The 22,512-nt window shown below is 34.8% G+C and overlaps 1 non-coding gene across 1 annotated transcript; it reads right to left on the bottom strand.

Annotated features, from left to right (window-relative positions):
• Positions 1-21,925: 21,925 nt before the first annotated feature.
• On the bottom strand, positions 21,926-22,060 carry LOC132435702 (small nucleolar RNA SNORA70). Its single transcript, XR_009521644.1, has one exon. It is a non-coding gene; the product is annotated as a small nucleolar RNA SNORA70 (small nucleolar RNA).
• Between the last annotated feature and the right edge of the window lie 452 nt (positions 22,061-22,512).

The raw sequence follows: 22,512 nt of genomic DNA, 5'->3' as shown, positions 1-22,512 counted from the left end.
CTTTGCCCCCAAAGTTCACCTCCTCAATTTGGGATGATTTGTTGTCTATTCAGTTATTCCACAGATGCAAGGTACGTCAAGTTGATTGTGGAGCTTTAATCTGCTGCTCCTGAGGCTCCTGGGAGAAATTTCCCTTTCTCTTCTTTGTTCGCACAGCTCCTGGGGTTCAGCTTTGGCTTTGGACCTGTCTCTGTATGTAAATCACCTGAAGGCATCTGTTCTTCACTCAGACAGGACAGGGTTAAAGGAGCAGCTGATTCGGGGGCTCTGGCTCACTCAGGCAGGGGGGAGGGAGGGGTGCAGATGTGGGGTGAGCCTCTGGCAGCAGAGGCTGGCGAGACATTGCACCAGCCTGAGGCATGCCATGCATTCTCCTGGGGAAGTTGTCCCTGGATCACGGGACCCTGGCGGTGGTGGGCTGCACAGGCTCCCAAGAAAGGAGGTGTGGATAGTGACCTGTGCTCGCACACAGGCTTCTTGTTGGCAGCAGCAGAAGCCTTAGCGTCTCATGCCCGTCTCTGGGGTCTGCGCTGTTAGCCGTGGCTTGTGCCCATCTCTGGATCTCCTTTAAGCAATGCTCTTAATCCCCTCTACTCACGCACCAGGAAACAAAGAGGGAATAAAAAGTCTCTTGCCTCTTCGGCAGGTCCAGATTTTTCCCAGGACCCTCTCCCAGCTAGCCATGGTGCACTAACCCACTTCAGGCTGTGTTCACGCCGCCAACTCCAGTCCTCTCCCTGCAACCCAACCAAAGCCCGAGCCTCAGTTCCCAGCCCCCACCCATCCCAGTAGGTGAGCAAACAAGCTTCTCGGGCTGGTGAGTGCTGGTCGGCAGCAATCCTCTGTGTGGGAGTCTCTCCGCTTTGCCCTCTGCACCCCTGTTCCTGCACTCTACTCCATGGCTCCGAAGCTTCCCCCCTCTGCCACCCACAGTCTCCGCCTGCGATGGGGCTTCCTGGTGTGTGGAAACCTTTCCTCATTCACGGCTCCCTCCCACTGGTGCAGGTCCTGTCCCTATTCTTTGTCTCTGTTTTTTCTTTTGTCTTTTGCCCTACCCAGGTACGTGGGGAGTTTCTTGACTTTTGGGAGGTCTGAGGTCTTCTGCCAGCATTCAGTAGGTGTTCTGTAGGAGTTGTTCCACATGTAGATGTATTTCTGATGTAACCGTGGGGAGGAAGGTGATCTCCATGTCTTACTCTTCTGTCATCCTGAAGCTGCCCTCTCTAACATTATTTGTATCAATTAATTGAATCTGAAATAGACTCAAATTCCTTCCATTTCCAATATGGGCTGCTTTTCCTAATGTTTCTAAATCTTTCAGGTAAACAACCTAATCTCATAGTAAGAACGTTATGCGGTTGATGGTAAATTCAATAGACCCTTCATGATTAGCACCGTCTGTTTCTATAAAGAAGGTAAACATAAATCTAATCATTTGAAGTTAAACATCAATAAAATGATATTCAAATATGAATAGCCAAAGTACACAATTTGTCTGTTAAAGATGACTAAATTACTAAAGGATACAGGTATAATATGAAATAATTAGGCTGAATCTTGCCAGTATAGACTTCATTAATTAAATACACAGAGAAGATATTAATCCATTAATTCAATCATATATCTAAATTTATTAACATGAAATATATAAGGCTATGAAAAATTATTTATGAAATATTTGAACAGGAGGCAAGTCTGTGCAACTGTATGTTTTATCTTTGAGCAACTGAGGAAAGAAAACATTTAATGACAGCGAGAGAATATTTTTTCAAATAGAACATGTGTATCTCCTCCCAGCCTTACATTCAGTTCAGAAGCATCTTCTGACAGCCCTCCAATATTAGGCTATTAATTCAAATGCCACAGCAAAAAATGTGTAAATTTAAAATTAAATCTCCAAGTCAAATTTATTCCCTAGCTACCCACTGTACTGTTCTTCATGCATTTGTTTGTGTTTGGTACTTAAATTGTGATTGGTCTCTCTTTTCCCATCCCACACAGCAGTTACATTGTCATTAAAGAAGATATCTTAGAATGAAATAATGTCATTTGTAGCAACATAGATGGAACTAGAGATTATCATACTAAGTGAAGTAAGTCAGACAGAGAAAGACAAATATATGATATAGCTCATTTGTGGAATCTAAAAAAATGATACAAATGAACTTATTTACAAAACAGAAACAGACTCATAGACATAGAAAACAATCTTATGGTTACCAAAGGGAAAGACAGAGAGAGATAAATTGGGGATTTGGGATTAACAGATAACACACTGCTATATATAAAATAAAGAATAAGGACCTACTGTGTAGCACAGGGGACTATAGTCAACATCTTTTAATAACCTATAATGGAAAATCATCTGAGAAAGAATATATATATATATATATATATATATATATATATATATATATATATGTATGTAAGTATACATGCATATATATATATATATATCTGAATCACTTTGCTGTACATCAGAAACTAACACAGCATTGTAAACCAACTATATTTCAATAAAAAAAGAAGATATTCAGATGAATAAAGTAAAAGAAAAATAGTTTAGAAATCCTGTTTACAGTATATGGATTACATCTAAATGCAAAAATAAGGGTGGGGGTGATCTTGGGTTGCCTCGGCCTGCAGTGGCTTGAAGCAGGTTTTCGGTTCCTGGCCAGTGATTGAGGTTGGGTCATAGCAGTGAGTGAGAGCACCGAATCCTAGCCACTAGACCAGTGGTCAGTGACAAGGCCCTGGCACTATGGCTTTGCAGAAAAATAATTCCCGCAAAGATGGAAAGTAGTGAAAAAAGTAAAGTATTTATTAAGAAAAAAAAAAAGAGTACGTGTGGATAGACACACGGGTGGGCTCAGAGAGAGAGTTGTACCATCCTGGCAGTTTAAATCACTTTTATGGGGCATTTCTTCCTTGTTTCCTTTGACCGATCATTTTGACTTACCTGGTTCAAAGTCCATATTTGGTACAGCTCAGGATTTTCCCATGTGTGCACACAAATCTCTTAGCCAAGATGGATTCTACTGAAGAGGCCTATGGGTAAGTGAGCATCAGTTGTCCTCACTCCCCTTTTGACCTCCAAGGAGCCTTTCTGCACATGTGTATTTGGGGAGGTCTCCTGACTTCAAGAATGAGGAATATGTGGTCGCTTGTCTTCTATCTGGGCAGGGCCCAGCCTCCTCTCTCAATTGTCCTCTTATTCCCATCTTGGAGTATCAGTCCACAAGGAACAAACTCAAACCATTTTCCCTGGGGGCACATCTGTCTCCTGCCTTGGGGGGACAAGAAGAGAGACAAGATGCAGTTAACAATTCAGTAAATATAAACGGTATACAGATGTACAATACACATAACAGTTAAGACATTTTCACAAAGGTTTTAACCAATCAGACTCCTGTCACCTCTATGTGCCATTGTCAGTGGAGTGTGGCCTTTGTCCTCATGATCAGAGGTGGGCTTTTTATAACAGTAATATTTACCATACTGGATAGTGGTTTCAATCTTAAGCAAGATTATAAAACAGTTAATCAAAGGGATGATTTGCAGGTCACCTTTAGCATTGCAATCACCATGCGAGATGCAAAATGGAAAAAGTGGTAAAAATCAAAGATATTAAAAATGATGTGTTTGTAGATCAAGATCTAGAAAGATATTTATTGTATTCCAGGAACTAAAAAAATTGTCAATCTAGCCCAGAAAATAAGTGAATTATTGATATCAGATGTGTGAGAGAGAAGGGACTGACTTACAGGATAAAGTAATGATTCTGTATATTATCTTAAGTACAATGAAAAGCTGAAAAAACTTTTCAGAAAAGAAATGGTAAAGTTAGTTCTGAGTTTTTACAAAAACCTTACTTACCATAGTATGATGAAACTATTAAAACAAATACATTTGTAAAGCAGGAGATCCATTAGAAAGATATTATAGTAGTCCATCTTGTCTACCAAAAAATTAAATATGCACAACCTAAACATTGAGAGTTATGTTCTATTTGGCGGAAATTTTTAGGACTCCAAGCCCAGGAGGCAGCACCTCTAGTAAGGAGGCAAAGTGGGGAACCAGGATATATAGGAGTTTTGCAACAAAGTGCAGGTAGTCTGAAAGTCAAAAGATTATTGTTAATGAAAGAAAATCAGGTATCAGTTAAGGAATTTAGTGCTTTTCTATGTATAGGGAGATGCAAGAGTCTGGGCTCACTGAACTTCCTTTGTTATGTACCTCAGCTATCTGGAGCCAGTATCCTTTGTTTTCCTATCCTGAGTTTCCTCAGTGCTCACTGTGAGGAGTGGCTGCAGTCTGGTGGCTGCTAGATGGAAGGTATTCTATTCTTTTCTGAGTTCCCTCAGGGCTCACCAGCTCATCTTTGTGGTGGCTGCAATTGCTGACTGTGACATCCTTTGTTTACTGACATAGCAGTCAATATTCCATTTATCAATCTAAATAATGCAAGTAGTAATGGCAATGTTGGCATTAAGTTGTCAGATTCAAAAGAGATTCCAGCAGTACAATCACAGGTCTTAGTAACTGGATGCATTTCAATGTGAGGGAAGGGATGTCAATCACTTTTCTCAGCTTTAGCAATGGTCTCTCTCCACTGTAACTCTTGACATCACCCTTATTGATTTTAATACCTGAATGAGAAACATATTCAAACACCTAAATCCTGAATAGCTTGATCTTGTTTCCAATGAACTTCTCTTGATTTTAGCAAATAATTCTCAGCTGCACCTAATACTTTGACATTCACATCATACTAATCAAAATGTAGTTACTTAGTTCCAGAATCCTACTTTATGAAGGCCACCTTTCATAGTTATCCTCCTGATAAAGAGTTCTGGTTTATTTACATGCATAGTTATCCTTTATACATTAACTTCTTCTGTCTTCCATTTTTCATATTTTGTCCATCTGGTTCACCATCTCAATAATTCTTTAATCAATATTAAAAACTCACATGGCATTCTGTTAATTCCTTGCCCTCTCCTGGCATTCTGGATGCACTCAACTATTGCTTTATCCATATTGTGCTTGAGCTTTGATGTTTCCCTGGGTCTCTATGAGTTTGTTACCACTTCAGACTTGGTTTCCTATGTTAAGTAGGTGTTAACATTGTCCAGGAAACATTTCATCTTTTAAAGTTATCTTTTTCATTACCTCCAACGTTTATTTCAGAATGTCTCCACCTTCTTAAAGTCTCCTACCCATATGTCCTTCAAACATATTAGCAGAAAACTTCACAAAAGAAATAGAAGGTGTGAAATTGAAACTGGTGACTTCCAGTTTCCAATCCATCATACAAAGAGATAACGTACTAAAAAGCTGAGAAATAAAGACAACAAATAAAAAGCTGAACAAACTAACAAATCTAAATTTCCTCTTAGATCCATAAAGGAAGTGAGATTATAAGGTAAACTGCTGCACCCAAATTAGAAACACACACAGGGAGTTACAGATAATCACAACTTATGGCAGAAACCCAAGAGAAGAAGCCTCTGAAGGAACTAGTTCCGGGGTAGAAAAATACAAACCATAATAGTCAAATTGCTAGAAGGTCAATGTGGACAAATCTGATAGTTAAAAATTCCCAGGTGGTGGAGGGGAGTCATACAGGGCCCTCAGATCTTTGTGAGCTTTACTTTCGGGGTCTTTACTAGGTTGTCATGGTGAAAAGCAGAGAAAAATTCCCTAGTGCTTCTGGCAGGCAAAGGGGAAAAGAAACCATTTTGAAATACGCCAGAGTGTTCTATTCTTCATAACATGCTTGCCCACAAAAGAAATTATTTTAATGGAGTTTAACCTACTGGTTCTTTCTTAGAGTCTAATAAACCTGGGGCGAGATAAATACCCAACTCTGTCCTCACCACAGACAATTATTCCACTGATAATAGAAGGGAAATTGAAAAGTATTCTTGAAGTTCACAACCCAGGGCACAGGCTCAAAGAAACCCCAAAATTGAGACCTAATCATAGGACTGTAGACTGCTTCTTGTTCCCCCACACCTAACCAAGTTACCACAATACCAATACAAATAAAATGTCTATATACTAGATTTCCTTTGAACCAGTACTTCATGTTTGGTTTTCAACAACAAAAAAAGATGTACTAAAAAACACTGATGAGACAGATCAAGCATCAGAACCAGAGTCAGAAATGGCAGAAACATTGGAACCATCAGAAAAGGAGTTTAAAACAACCATAATTAATATGCTAAGGGCTGTAATGGATAAAACAAACCAGAACAATCAAATTGGCAATGTAAGGAGAGAGATGGAAATCCTAAGAAAACTCAAAAACAAATGCTAGCTAATCAAACACACTAAAATATAAATGAAGAATGACTTCATTAATGTACTGGACTTGGCTAGGGAAAGACTCTCTGATTTTATATATATATATATATATATATATATATATATATATATATATATATATATACATACACACACACACAATAAATGGAAAATCAAAGAAGAAAGAATAGAGAAAAAAAGAGCAGAATATTCATGAAATATGGGACAACTATCAAAAAGTGTTACATATATGTAATGGGACTACCAGAAGGAGAAGAGAGAGAGAGAAAGAAACAGAAAAAAATGTACATAATGATAATGTCTGAGATTTTCCCCAAATTAATGTCAAACACAAAACCACAGATTCAGGAATCTCATAAAATACCAAGAGGATAAATGCCAAAAACAAACACACAAACAAAACCTCCAAAACCCTTCACCTGGGCATATCACTTTTTAACTACAGAAAATCAAAGATTTTAAAAAATCTTGAAGCTAGGAAAAACAAAAAAGAAAACGGACAAAATCTTTACTTCTACAAGAGTAAGATAAGAATTACGTCTGACTTTTGAGAAACCAAGTAAGAAAGAAGAGAATGGAACGAAATATCTACAGTATTGAGAGAAAAAACACCAACCTAGAATTCTTTACTCTATGAAATTATCCTTCAGAGGTGAAGGAGAAATAAAGGCTTTATCACAAAAACAAAATTTGAGGAAATTTGTTTCCAGTTGGTCTGCCTTGCAAGAAATGTTAAAAGAAGTTCTTCAGAAAGAGGGAAAATGATGTGTAAGACACCCAGATATCCATAAGAAACAAGAAAAGCACTGGAGAAGAAATAAGTGAAGGTAAAATAAAAACATTATTTTTCTTATTCTTAATTAATCTAACAGATAAATTTTGTTCATAATAACAACATATATTTATGCATACTTACATATACATGTGTGTATACTTATATACGCTTATGTATAATTGAAAGGAGTGACAGCAATAGTACAAGGGACAGGAGGAGGGAATTCTTTTTTTTTTTTATTATCAGGTACTTGCACTAACTGTGAAGCAGTGTAGTGTTTTTTGAAAGTGGACTTGAATTAGTTGTAAATGTGTATTTCTCATTCTAGGGCAACAATTCAAAAAAAAAGGAAGAATAATTGATATACTAAGAAAGAAGAGAAAAACAGAATCATAAAAAGACTCAATTAAAAACATAAAAGACAGGAAAAGAGTGGAGGACAAAAAGAGGAACAAAAAACAAGGGTGAGGAATAGCAAACAGTAACAAATATGGTATCTATTAATCTAATTACATCAGTAATCAATTTAGATGTCAATGGTCTTAATGCACTAATTTAACACAAAGATTGTTAGAGTAAGAACAAAAAACAACACCCATCTAAATGTCGTCTAAACAAAACCAATTTAAATATAAAACCACATATAAATTGAAAGTAAATGAATGGATAACTATATACCATGCCAGTAATAATAAAAAAAAAAAAAAGAAAGAAAAACCAGAATAGGAATATTGATTTCAAATAAAGCAAAATTCAGAGTTAAAATGTTATCAGAGATAAAGAGGGGATATTGCATAATGAAAAAGGGATTTATTATCCAAGAAGATATAACAATCCTTATACACCTAACAATACAGCATCAAAATACATGAGAAAAAAAACTAATAGAACTGCAGAGAAAGGGATGAATCCACTATCTAAGTTGGAGATGTAAATATCTTTCTATCACAAGTCGACAGATCTAGGAAGAAGAAAGCCAGTAAGGACATAGTTGAACTCAATAACATCATCTACGAACTGGATATAATTGACATCTATAAAGTACTTCATTCAACAACAGAAAAATAATAACTCTTCTCAAGCTCACATGGAACATTCACCAAATTTGGCCAAATTCTGGGTCATCAAAAACACCTCAGTAAATTTAAAAGAAAAGAAATCATATGATGTCTTCTGCTATCAGTCCAAAAATAAATTAAACTAGAAATCATTAATAGAAATATAGCTGAAAAATCTCAAAATACCTGGAGATTAAATAATACATTTCAAAACAACACATGGGATAAAGAAGAAATAGTAAAACAAATTGAAATATTTTGAACAAAACAAAAACTAAAATACAATTGATCAAAACTTGGGGATGCAGCAAAAATGTCTTAGAGGGAAATTTACATAATTGAATGCATATATTAGAAAAGAAGAAAAAATCTAAAACCAATAATCTAAGATTCCACTTTAGGAAACAAGAAAAAGAAGAGCAAATTAAATTCCAAAGTAAGAAGAAAAAAGGAAACAATAAATATATGAGCCAAAATCAGTTAAAGATTAAAAAAATCAACAAAACAAAGTGTATTCTTAGAAATGATCCATAAAATTGATAATACTTTAGCTATGCTAACTAAGAAAATAATGGAGAAGCTACAAATTACTAATGTGAGAAATTAAGAGGGGACATCATTATAGATCCCATGGACACTAAAATGAAAATAAAGGAATAATATGAAATATTCTATGTCCACAAATTTGATAACTTAAAGTGAACGAATGCCTTGAAAACCACAATCAAAAATTCACAAAAGAAGGAATAGGCAATTTGAATAGAGATATAGCTACTAACATATAAAATCAGTAATCAATAACCTTCTAAAACAGAAAGCACCAGGTGCCGAAGAAATTATACCAGTTCTCCACAATCACTTTCAGAATACAGAAACAGAGGGAATAATTACACATTCATTCTAGGAAGCCAGCATTACCTTAATTATAAACCTGACAAAACACTACAAGAAAAAAATATATATCTCACATGAACATAGGTGAAATGAATCCTCAAAAAATATTAGCAAATCAAATCCAACAATGTATAAATCCAACAATGTATAAAAAGAAATATACACCATGACCAAGTAGGATTTCTCCCATGTATGCAAGGTAATTTTGACATAGAATGTCAATGAATTTAATCCATCACATAAGGAGGCTAAAGAAGAACAATTACATGATTATATGAATACATGCATAAAAATTGATAAAATTCAACACACATTCATGATAAAAAAAATCCCAGCAAACTAGGAATACAGTTGGAATTTCTTCAACTTGAAGAAAACATCCGGCAAAAACATCTATTGATCTAAAAAAATCTATAGCTGACATCATACTTAAATCATGAGAAAATCAAAGCATTCCCACTAAGGCCAGAAACAAGGAAAAATATCCCCTTTCACCACTTCTTTTCAACGTCATACTGGAAGTCCTTTCTAATGCAATAAGACATGATAAGAAAATATATACAGACTAGGAGGAAATAAAACTGTTTTGTTCTTAGATTACATAATTGTCTATGTCGGAAATCCAAAAGAATAAATGACAACAAGAACAAAAAAAGCTTCAGGAACTAATACGTAATTACTGCAACGTTGCAGGATACAACAGTAACATACAAAATTCAATTATCGTTCAACACCAAGGCACAATTCATGAAAGAAATAATTAATAAGCTGGACTTTATTAAAATGAACATTTCTGTTGTGTAAGTGACAGTCAAGAGAATGAGAAGAAACCACACACCAGGAGAAAATATTTTTAAAACACATGTATGATAAAGGAGTGTTACACAAAATTAAAAATAAACTCAAAATTTAACAATAAGAAAACAAATAGCCCAAATAAAAAGTGTGCTTCATCCTGCATCAGGACCTGCTTCCATTTTCTCTCTTCCATTCCCATTAACATGCTGGGTGAGACTTCCCAGATATGAAATGAGACTTTATTAGAAAAGGCATCATATACTGATTGGTACCTGTATGGATTTTAGTACTTCCTGTTAAAACCTACACACTAGTGTTACTTGTATTTATTTTTATTACTTGTATTTATTATTTATTACTTGTATTTATTATAATGGTTCTCATTATAAAATAAATACTTGAATTGTTTTAAACTTTAAGCTCCATAAGCACAATATCCAAAAATGTTTTAAACTGTACCCCCGATCATATTTTATTATTCATAAATATTTCTGAAATAAATGAGGGACAGTCAATTACTGTTTCAGCTATAAACATCAAAAGAAATGGTGGTGTTACATTTGATGGGAAGTAAATTTGGGGGGAGTAAAAAATCATAACAAGATTTTTTTAATAGTATTATATGTAATTTAGAAAAACAAGTAGGAGGTGGCTAGTGTTTTGGAAAATATTGATCAGAAAATAAATCTATACTGGAAGGAGGAAATATATATTTAAAGAATGGATATAAAGTCAGTCAGTAAACTCAGAAAGAAAATTAAGTGGAAAGATATAGAAAAAAAGTCCATAACTGGCTAACAAAATTGATATGAATGATAACAGTTAATTTATTGTTTTATACTGAATAACCTGAAAGCAAGACAGGTAAGAACCAGTAGGAAATCTGCCATGTAGCAAAACAGTCTGGCTTAGCAAGTGCTGCTCCAAGGTGTCTTGCTTACAGAGATTTCTTATTTAATAACATTATATTAAGAAAAAGCAAAGACAAAATTTGTAGTAAGTAAAAGTGAAGTTAGTATTTCCATCTTTGAGGAAGATATCAAGTTTGGGTCCAATATAATGGAAAATAAATGACTTTGAAAGGATATAGTCTTGGGTTAGAAATTAAGGTGAATAAAGATAAGCCTGCAATCTAGGGACATCTTAGGGATACCCACTTGCTAGTGACTACTATATTGGACAACAGAGATTGTATAACATTCTATTACCTCAAAGTATTCTATGGCATATCAGTTTTGTAGACCAGGTATTCTCAAAGTGTGGCTTTGGTTAGCAATATCAGCATTTCCTGCAAACTCATTTAAAAGCAAATTCCCAGGCCCTATCCCAAATCAGAAATTTAGGGTTGGAAGAAGAGGCAATCTGTTATAACAAGCCCTCAAGGTAATTGTCATGCATACTAAAGTTTTAGAACCACTGTATTAGATCTTTTCTCTCTTTTTCTTTCCCTCCCTCTCTCCTCTCTCTCTCTCTCTCTCTCTCACACACACCACACACCATACCCCCCACATAACCCATGGCTCTTGTAAATTACCCAAATATATGTGTCTCCATATCGCCACATCTCTTCTACTGAGAAGGCACTATTGCACCAAAGCAGAGCCCAGGACTGGAAAATTATGGAGTCCATCCTGTTAATCTGGTAGTTTTTGTGATTTGATTTAGTGTCAAATTTCACGTTGCTGCCCTGATGTGTCTTTTTATATGTTGTTGCCACACAAAAGGGGCAAGTGAGCTCATAGTGCTAGCTATGCATAAGCTGAAGCCTGCCCCACTGGGTAAGATATATGTCTTAAGTCACATTTCTTAGAAGCATAAGATGAGACAGTGGTTCTTCTGTGGGTGGTTTGTTGAGGAAGAACTTTTTGACGAAGCCTGTTTGAGAGTAAAGGAATCGAAACAGGACAAGGGAGAAAGCAAGCAAAGAACTGTGTTCAGGTGAAATTGAGGCTCAAGTCTGATCCCACAGGAAGCTCTGAATCATTAATGGCGATCGTGAACCACCAGCTTGAAGCAGGAGGGCCAGAATACTGTAAGCCCCCCACGTACAAACCTTCAAGTTGCAAACTTTCAAAGATGCGAGCATGTGATCCATCAACGTCAGGCGTGAGTGAAATTTCAGCTTGCCCTCTGTCTCCTGTTGCTGACGATCCTTCAGCTCTACCATCTCCCACCTCCTTTCCCTCCTCCAGTCAGTACCCCTTCTTGCCTGTTCACTCGATATCAGCCCCTGTATGCAAGCTGTTGTACTGTAGTACTATACTTTTCAAGGTACTGTACTGTGAGATTAAAAGTGTTTTCTGTGTTTTTTGTGTTTGTTTTATTAATATATTAATTTGTGTGAAAAAGTATTATAAACCTATTACAGTAGAGTACTGTATAGCCGATTGTGTTAGTTGGGTTACCTAGGCTAACTTTGTTGGACTTAGATGAACGTGCTCTCAGACCTCAATGATATGTAGGGACTTACTGTATTATACATTTTATGAGTCTGTCATTGGCTGTGGGTTACCCCCAAAGATGAGGACATTACCTTCCAAGCATTTCTGGATAATTTGGCTTGTGCAGGCTGCGGCCAATTCTCAAAAGAACAGTTAAGGAATGTGTGCTCCTGGGTAGTAGACTGGTTCTGGACAGAGCACCAGCAGTATCTACTACAGATTCCAACATTGCAGAAAGGTGGTTAGAGAGAAAGGTCAGAGTTCAATGCTATTAATGTTGATTCCATTGGAAATCCCCCCATGCTAGGTTTTATCCCCATGCTAGATTTTATCTTCTTTGTGCCTTGCAAGGTGGCAGTTAGAAGTAATAATGTACTATAACAGATTTGCAATGAATATTTGGGGAGAATTAAGCCATTCTTCTGAATAAGCCATTGGAAACAATTGGTCAACCTTCCTTATTTTGTACTTGATGAAAATGAGGCTTAGAAAGGAAAGTGACAAATATATATATAAGATTAGGGATTTAGAGAGGCACTATATATGTACCAAGATCAAAGTGGTGTCGTTTTCCGGTATTAAACTACTCAATCAAACTAAAATAAGGAGCTACTGAAGATGAAAGAAAAAAAAAAAAAAGGACCTCTTTCAGTTAAAGTATGTGATCTTGATAGCAGCATTCTGGAAGCAGTCTTTCTTACTTGTTCCATTAGTGAGTCTAAAGAAAAGAATCTAATTTGACTATGAGTGCAGACTCTTGCTACTTCTCAGTTCTTACTAAAGCTACAACAGCTAAATCCATCTATTTATGAGGCTGGCCCTAAGGAACAATGTGGGGAATAGTGAGGGGAGTAATTTGTCACCTACTACATCAAGTCACCATGGAATATTGACTCCCTCATTATCACTCCACGCAAGTCATCCTGGTGCCTAAATGAACACATTTGTCATAGAGCCCTGTAAGGAAAGCAACATTTTTGCTGTGGAATTTTGAAATTTCTTAGATCCTTAATAACACTTAAAACCATCTACAGATATTAATGTATTCCGCAATTTCCTAAAGGTTCAAACTGCTGTGAAATAGTGCTTTCTCTGGGAAGTATGCATTTTTGTGAACAAAAATAAAACGTTATGTTTGATAAGCCAAACAGAGAATCTCAGTGGAGTTGTAAGAGCAGGTAAGCAAAAGAGCCTAGAAACTTAATCTTGTTCATTCTCTCCCCTCCATTTGCTCTGATTATTTTATTTAATTTTGTATACCATTTTAATTATTTTTTAACAGTAAGGAAAAACATAAGTTAATATAGTTATTGGTGAAGAGATTTATTTGTTCTCCTTATCTGATGATTGCTGTTGTAGATAATGATAAAATATAGAAGAAATTTTTCAATTATTCAGAAGGTGGTAAAATGAGCTGTTATTCTGTTTGCCTGAATAAAGTGGATATTGGCTTTCTTCGGTTTATAACTTCTTTGGGGGACAGATAGATGAATTTATAAGACAGAAGAACTGGAAACATGAAGTTTTTGATAGACTTGAAGCCATTCAGGACTATCCACTGCCTCTGAAAATTTACAATTTTCAAGCCCACTTATGAAAGTTTCCAAATATGTAAGGGTTGAGTCCAGTTACAGAGTAAACTCAGATATTGATAAACATGATAATGTGGCAGTTGGGAAAAGAGGCTTAGGTCCAGTATAAACCCTTTGAAGCTAGTTGTGAAACACAGGCAAATATTCCTGTTTCCAAAGACATGATTTGTTTCCTTATATAACAGATAACCAGATACTGCTCACTCCTTTAAATTACCACCAGTTTAAACTCATTTTGCTTAGTATAACTTTGATTACTTATTTATTTAGTCATAAAAAGACAGCAGAATAACCTATATTCTGTCATCAACAGTGAGCTGACAACAGTGAAATAGTCCAAGTGCTCTGTGAAACATGGTAAAAAGTTGAAATTCAGGGGTGTGTTCCCAGGCAGGTGAATTTCTGTGGCAGGATGTTTTTTGACTGTGTATAGATAATTCAGCAAGCATATAAATGTTTCTGTGATTAATAGTTTAGGAGTAGAGGAATGGAAAAGGGACTGAAGAAGTTACAGAAATTCATTTTCTCTCCTAACCTTCTTCTCTTCCTCCCTCTAGCAGTCCTTATGGGAGACTATGGAGAAATGCATTCAATCTAAAGGCTTCACATGTTATAGTTGTATGTATTATAATGTATGCATTACAATGAGCACACTAGGCAAGAGCATTGCTATTGCTCTCTACTTGTTTGAAGTCTATCTAGAGCAGTAAGAGAATACATAAATAAATAGAGGAAACAGGTGGAGGACTGTGTAAATGGTGGAAATAAGTAGCACATAGATTTAACTGGTAGAAAAAGGCTCTACCCTTACAGGTTTACACTAGACATATCAATCTTACCCCTTTGCATTACAGAGAGATACTAGCTGTGAAAAATGCTCACCTGGTCTTCTGATCTATTCTAGACTAGATTAAAAAATATGTGTCAGATATCATGCTAGACTTGAACAGCTGAATTGTCAATCAGTGGTAAAAGACAGGCCTTTTAAAAGACTATAATGGTGTTATGGACTGAATATTTGTGTCCTTCTCCCCTCTTCCCAATTCATTATGTTCAAGCCCTAATGTCCAATGTAATAATATTTAGAGGTGGAGCCTTTGGGAGGTAATTAGAGTTAAATTAGTTCATTAGGGTGGGGTCCTCACGATGAGACTAATACCCTTGTAAGAAGAGAAAGAGACAGGAGAGAGCACTTTGTCTACAGGAACAGGCAAAAAGGAAAGGCCATATGAGCACACAGCAAGAAGGCCACAATCTACGAGCCAGGAAATTGGCTCTCACCAAACACTGAATTTGCCTGCAACTCGAGGGTAACATCTCAGCCTCCAGAACCGTAAGAAAAAGTGTTTGTTGTTTAAACATCCCAGTCTATGGTATTTTGTTTTAGCCACCCAAACTGACTGAAAACAAATAGATTTTGGGAAACAGAAATAATTGGCATGGAGCTTTGGATTTGTTCCACTACCTCCGCATCATCCTAGACTTTAACACTTCATTCCTCCTTGATGTTTAATATGGACCCATATAAAGAAAATTTTGTGCCAGTGATATTGTATAAGGAAACGGTGAGGTAGCATTAAGGCAAACTTTGAAGCATGTGTGGAATTACAATTAAAGCAGAAAGATAGGACTTCCCTGGTGGTGCAGTGGTTAAGAATCTGTCTGCCAATGAGGGGACACGGGTTCGAGCCCTGGTCTGGGGAGATCCCACATGCCACGGAGCAACTAAGCCTGTGTGCCACAACTACTAAGCCTGCAGTCTAGAGCCCACATGCCACAACTACTGAAGCCTGCATGCCTAGAGCCCATGCTCCACAACAAGAGAAGCCACTGCTATAAGTCCACACACCGCAATGAAGAGTAACCCTTGCTCGCGACAACTAGAGAAAGCCCGCGCACAACGAAGACCCAACACAGCCAAAAATAAATAATAAATAAATAAATAAGTAAATAAAAAGGAGAAAGATAGAAAGGTAATTAAAATAATGTACATTAAAAAATTGGGTTCTGAATATTTATACATAGGAATTAATATATTCATTGTGAATATTGAGTACATTTAAAATATAAAGAAATAATTAGGAATAATAAAAACCCTCATTCTGGATGGTGATTACCATTTTCTTTTTGAGTGGAAAGAAGATAGAATTTGATTACCATTTTTTATCTAAACTCTTTCTTTATAATTGTTTTAAAGGTAAAACAATTCACAGAAATAAAAATAGTTGTTATTAGGTAATAAAATACGAGGTGTATTTTAGTCTTCTATTTATATTCTTCCATGTTAAAAAAAATCTAAAATGTGTCTATATCTCTTCTCATATTTCTATAATTAGAAATGAACAAATCCCTTAATCAGGGTTTTAGGCTGCTCACATATTTGGATTTTCTGCTTTCAAGATCACTTATCCTATTCCTCAAAGTAATATTAGGTTTGAATAGTTCTTAGATATCTGCAACTTGTCTCATTGGTTCCTTGGAGATAGAGACTGTGACCATACCTTACTTAACCTTGCTTGTATTTTCAGTGGTTAATTTTCAATAATTGATGAATAAAGGAATGAATAATTACAAACACTTATGTTTTTATTTTTCCAGTCTAAAACCCAGCATTTGTTTCTTGTTGCCCACAGGCTGTAAAGTCCATCTTTTCCAAACAGCCTGGACTTCCTTGCTAGATTTCCACTCCATGGTTAAAACTAAATTTTACTCAGATTGTGGTGATTAGTTAATGCTCTGGTACGTTTGTATTTTACTGCTTTTGGGAACATCCTATGTGAGAGTAATGCTAGTGTGTCTCAATAGAGTATTATGGAATGCTCTCAAAATACCGATTAGTAGAAACAAAAATCTCATCTCAATACAGAGACTCTAAATATAGTCTCCCAAAGAAAATTTCTTTCCAGGTGAAGAAAATTGTTACATATATATTTCCAACTGTTCCTAGTCAGTACGACTTAAGAGGAAGTATAGAAATTTTTAGCTAAAGCATGTATCCTGAAGATGCAGAGAAGTTAAAATCTAACAATAGTGCAGGGATTTATATGTGGTCTTTCTGTCTTTCACCATGAACAAAACTGGCTGTTTTCCTTCCAAAAGTGTTCAAGACACTGGTCAGGAAATCTCAACAGGAAGCCTCTAATCTCTTAGTGGAAACTCAATATTCACATCCATTCCTGTCTGAGACAGATATCCTCAACCACAGTGTAAGTAGCAGCCCAAATCTGACAGCCGCATATTTCCATAATTTGTTCAAAAAAGGCAATTTAAAGTTGATTTCCAGCTTTGTAAGAATATTAAACCCCACTGAATATCATTTTTTCTTTCTTTTACTTCTTCATATGTCTGTCTGTAAAAGAGGTAAACAGCAGGATTCAATCGCTCAATACTGAAACAATAGGTGTGTACAAGTTGGTATGGGCCAGGAAAAGTAGTTAAGATTACTTACCATACATATTCATTTCCTTCTTTTATGCTTTTCTCAACCTCAGGCTTCCTTGTTTTTTCCTAAAAATTATCCACTGTTTTTCAGTGTCTGCCTAATGAAACCAACTAACTCTGTGTCCTACCCTTCCTAAAATTAGTCTTCTTTCCAAAATTATCATGTTTTAAATTAAGGCTTTAGCCATTTATTTAGAGAACAGTATTGATATAATCAATACTAAACTGCTAACATCTCTACAATTAATCTGTGACCTGTTTGAAGAACATCAAAATTTCTAAAGAAAAAAACTTTGCATTATATACAAAGATCCATTAAAAAGTTTGGCATTTTCACACAGCAATACCATTCTACAAACCTGTTAAAAGAAACAATATTTATATAGTTAAAAACTCATGCAAATACATATAAATATGTAATTTAGTACTGTTTATAATGTTTATATAAGAAATATAATTGTCCAGGAATAGCTAAATAGGTTTCAGGACAATGGGACTGTGTGCAATTATGAAAAATTATGTAGAATTATGCAGCTATTAACAATTATGTTTATTAATATTTCATGCATACATTAAAATTCACATTTCATCCTTAGGATGTTAAAATTTATTAATTAATAAAGTTATTATAAATATAAACCTTCATATATATGATTATATAGAATTTAGAAAACTTATAATTTCCTAAGTAGTAATGTATTCTGTGAGAGTATGGATTTTTTGCACTGATACCAAACTCACTTTTCAACTTTTCTATGAGGAAAATGTATATTTTCATTATATCTTAGGATAGAACTTCATTTTGCAAAACAGGAGTATACATTATAATAGAAAGTGAGTACAGTGTAGAAAATGATACACATACATATAAATATCCATAAGATTTTAACAGATATGCTTCTGTATATTTTATACATAGATGCAAATGTAACTAACAAAATTAGAACATACTGAATGCTATTTTATATTCAGCTTTATTAGCCTAGGTTTATTAAAATTTCCCACATATCATTAAAAATTATACACCAAAGACTTAAGTACTTTACATAGTAAAGTTTGAACACCAATGGACTAGTAGGTTTCCAATAAACATTTGTTGATTAAAAAAAAAATATTTCTCAAGTTCCCAAGTGGTATTGATGAAATAAAGGACATGTTAACTTTCAGGGCTCTTGTTTTCTGTTATGCTCTTAACACTAGGAAATATTAAATAATTTTGGGTTTAACTAGTCACACCTGAAATTTCCTGCTTGTCTGGCCAAGTGTCAACACAGATAATATCATAAAAACAGCTACACTAACAAAAGGAACACATAGTAACATTTTGTTTTTAATTTGACAGATAAAAGCCTAGTTACTTATGGTTTTAAGTTATATTTATTTCATTAGATGTAAATTTGGATATTTTTTCACTTGTGTATTAGCCCTCTATTTTTTATTTGGTGAATTTCCTTCTCATATCTCTTACTAATTTTATATTAGAGTTTACAATTTTTATATTAATTTTAAAGATTCTTTAGTGTGTGGAAACTAGTTTGGAGATTATATATATATATCTCCATAGTCATGCCTTGAACAGAATGTCCTAAATTTGGGATCATACAGTATGTGTCCTTTTTCAGATTGGCTATTTTTTTCACTTAGTAATATACTTTTAAGTTTCCTCCATATTGTCTCATGGGTTTGATAACTCATTTCTTTTAAGTGCTGAAAATGTTCCATTGTCTGGATGAGTCACATTTTATTTACCCATTCCTCTACTGAAGAACTTCTTGGCTTCTTTCAAGTTTTGACAGTTATGAAGAAAATAGCTTAAACATCCATGTTTAGGTTTTGTGTGGACATAATTTTACCACTCTTTTGGCCAAATACCTAGGAATGCTATTGCTGGATCATATGGTAAAAGTATGTTTAGTTTTGTAACAAACTGCCAGACTGTCTTCCAAAGTGGCTGTACAATTTTCTATTCCCCCCCAAGCAACAAATGAGATTTCCAATTGTTCCATATCCTTGCAGAATTTGCAGTTGTCAGTGTTATGGATTTTTGCTACTCTGGTAAGTATGCAGTGGCATCTCATTGTTATTTAAATTTGCATTTCCCTAATAACAGTATGTTGTGGAACATCTTCTCAATTGCTTTTTTGCCCTGCATATATCTTTCTTGGTGGGATGTCTGTTAAGGTCTTTGGTCCAGTTTTTAATTGCTTTTTGTTGTTTTTTGTTTCCTTACTGTTGAGTTTTAAGAGTTCTTTGTACATATTTGGTAACAGTCCTTTATTAGATATGCCTTTAACAAATATTTTCTCCCTATCTGAGGCTTGTCTTATTCTCTTTCACAGAATGTAAGTTTTAAATTTTAATGAATTCCAGTTTATCAATTATTTATTTCATGGATCATGCCTTTGTTGTTTTATCTAAAAAGTGATCATCATACCAAAGTTTATTTAGGTTTTCTCTTATGTTACCTTCAAAGAGTTTTATAGATTTGTGTCTTATATGTCAGTCTGTGATCCATTTTGAGTTAAGTTTTGTGAAGGGTGTAAGATTTGGGTCTAGATTCTTTTTTATTTATTTTTTAATGTGGATGTCCAGTTGTTCCAGCACCATTTGTTTAAAAGACTATCTTTGCTCCATTTTATTACCTTTGCTCATTTGTCAAAGACCAGTTGACTTACATATTTACTGGGTTTATTTCTGGGCCTCCTATTCTATTCCATTCATCTGTCTATTCATTCACCAATACCACACTGTCTTGATTACTGCAGCACTATAGAATTCTTGAAGTAGGGTAGTGTCAGTTCTCAAACTTCGTTCTTCTCCTTCATCATTGTCAGGCTCTTTTGCCTCTCCATATAAACTCTATCAGTTTGTTGATATCAACAACATAACTTGCAGAATTTTGATTAGAATTATGTCAAATCTATAGATCAGGTTAGGAAGAACTGACATCTTGACAATATTGATTTTTCTTATCCATGAACATGGACTATCTATCCATTTATTTAATTTTTCTCTGATTTCATTTATCAGAGTTTTTCAGTTTTCATCACGCAGATCTTGTACATGTTTTGCTGACTTATACCTAGGTATTACATATTTTTGTGTGCTAATATAAATGGTGTTGCATATTTAATTTCAAATTTCACTTGTTTATTAATTGGATATAGGAGAGCCATTGACTTGTATATATTAACCTGGTATAAATATATTTTTAAAATTTGTCTTGAAATTTCTACTTTGATCCATGTCTTATTTAGAAGTATGATGTTTAGTCTCTATGTGTTTTAGTTGGGATTTTCCAGTTATCTTTCTCTTATTTGATCTCTAGTTTAATTCCTTTGTAGTCTGAGAGCAGTTGTATGATATCTACCTTTTTATATTTGTTAGAGTGTTTTATGGTCCAGTATGTGGTCTGTCGTGGTGAATGTCCCATGTGAGCTTGAAAAGAGTTGTGTATTTCACTGTTGTTGAGTGAAATACTTTACAAACATCAGTTATGTACAGTTGATAGTGTTATTTAGTTCAACTAGGTCTTTACTGACTTTCTGCCTCCTACATATGCTCATTGGTGAAAGAGGGGTGTTGAAAGCTCTAACTTAAATAGTGAATTTATTTATTTCTCTTTGCTGTTCTAATAGTTTTTCTTCATGTATTTTGATGCTGTATTGTTAGATGCATAAGAATTGTTATGTCTTCTTGGAGAATAAACCCCTTTTTCAGTATGTAATACCACCTCTTTTCCCTGATATCATTTTGAGCTTTGAATTCTACTTTATTCTGAAATTAAGATAGCTACTCTAGTTTTTCTCTTTTTCTGATTAGTGTTAACATGGTATATCTTTATTCATGCATTTACTTGTAATTAATATGTGTCTTTATATTTAAATTGGGTGTGTTGTAGACAACATATAGATGGGTCTTGTTTTTTGATACAAGCTAACAATTTGCATCATTTAATTGGTCCATTTAGACCACTGACATTCTGAGTGATTTTGATGAAATTAGCATTGATTATATCTGTTCCTGTTCTCTATTTTTGCCCTTATTTTTGCTACTATTTTTGATTTCCATTCTTTTTCTGCCTTTTGTGGGTTTAAAAGAGCATTAAATATGATTACATTTTTTCTCCTTAATATATCAGTTATACTTGTTGTTATTGTTGTTGTTTTTCATTTTTCTTTTTGGACAGGAAGTAGGATTTATTGGTGAGTAAACACAGGGCAGTGCTGAAGTTCTTATGAGTGCAAGTCTCACCATTTGTCCAGGGGTTATTGTTAGAAATGTATTTTACCCCACAGCCATCTAGGATGAGCTGCTTTTCAGCTACCATGTCTTCAAAATCATCTGCATTAAACTTGGTAAAGTCCTACTTCTTGGAGATGTAGAATTCTAGCAGCCAGCTAACTTGAACTTGTCCCTGAATAGGGTCTCAATCACATGCTTCTTGTTCTTCAGTTTGGTGCAGATGGACATTATGATTTGGCCAATGTGGACCTTGGCCTGTCTAGCTCAGGCTTTTAGAAGCCACCACTCCATACCTGTCTGGAGCCTATGCTGGGGACAATATGAGGTCATACATGAATGTCTACTAGAATGGGCTGTCTCCATGTCACTTTGGGCAACCCATATGAGCAACAGTTTATATACATTACCAAATAGGCTACTATTTGCAGCCATTAGATACCAGGACCCCCATGAGGAAAAAAGCATGGTCTGCTTAACTGGCTGCAGTTTTTTGTTGTTGTTGTTGTTTTTGTTTTTTTGTTTTTAAACTTTTTTTTAGTGTTTGCCCTAGAGTTTGCAATATACATATTCAGCTAATCTAAGTCCACTTTCAAATAATACTATACACATCTCAGGCAGTGTGAGTACCATATGATAACAAAATAATCCCAGTTTCTCCATCCTGTCCCTTGCCTCATTGCTGTCATTCATTTCACATATGTTTACATAAGCATACATATATGTAATATATGTATAAAATATAAACATGTATAATCAAATACATTCTTGATATTATTATACTTAACAAAGTCTTGTATAATCAATTAATAATATGAAAAATAACTGTTTTTATTTTAACTTTTCTTATTCAATCTTTGGTGCTATTCCTTTCTTTACACTGATCCAAGTTTCTGACCCATGTTATTTTCTTTCTCTCTAAAACACCTTTTATAACATTT

This window comes from Delphinus delphis, chromosome 12 (assembly GCF_949987515.2).
Source record: "Delphinus delphis chromosome 12, mDelDel1.2, whole genome shotgun sequence".
In the NCBI taxonomy this organism is placed as follows: Eukaryota; Metazoa; Chordata; class Mammalia; order Artiodactyla; family Delphinidae; genus Delphinus; species Delphinus delphis.
The sequence above is the reverse complement of the archived record's forward strand: the minus strand, read 5'-3'. Positions and strand labels throughout refer to the sequence as shown.